This window comes from Arachis duranensis, chromosome 5 (assembly GCF_000817695.3).
Source record: "Arachis duranensis cultivar V14167 chromosome 5, aradu.V14167.gnm2.J7QH, whole genome shotgun sequence".
NCBI classification, from domain to species: domain Eukaryota; kingdom Viridiplantae; phylum Streptophyta; class Magnoliopsida; order Fabales; family Fabaceae; genus Arachis; species Arachis duranensis.
In genome coordinates, this window is record NC_029776.3 from 37,163,825 (window position 1) to 37,164,429 (window position 605).

Consider the following 605-nt stretch of genomic DNA (forward strand, 5'->3'; position numbering starts at 1 on the left):
ACCTCCGAGTCATGGGAGATGGAGAGATTCATCTCAAGGGTGCATCAAGACCACTTCTATGAAGTTGTGGCCATGAAGAAGATGATTCCCGAGGTCCCTTTCAAACTCAAAAAGAGTGAATATCCGGAGATCCGACATGAGATCCGAAGAAGAGGTTGGGAAGTTCTTACAAACCCCATTCAACAAGTCAGAATCTTAATGGTTCAAGAGTTCTATGCCAATGCATGGGTCACCAAGAACCATGATCAAAGTGTGAACCCGGACCCAAAGAATTGGCTTACAATGGTTCGGGGAAAATGTAAGGTTAGCATTCAACTTGCCCATGATGCAAGGAGATGAACACCCTTACACTAGAAGGGTCAACTTTGATCAAAGGTTGGACCAAGTCCTCATAGATATTTGTGAAGAGGGCGCTCAATGGAAGAGAGATTCAAGAGGGAAGCCAGTTCAACTGAGAAGGCATGACCTCAAGCCTGTGGCTAGGAGATGGTTGGAGTTTATCCAACGCTCAATCATTCCCACTAGCAACCGGTCCGAAGTTACTATAGACCGGGCCATCATGATTCATAGCATCATGATTGGAGAGGAAATAGAAGTTCATGAGA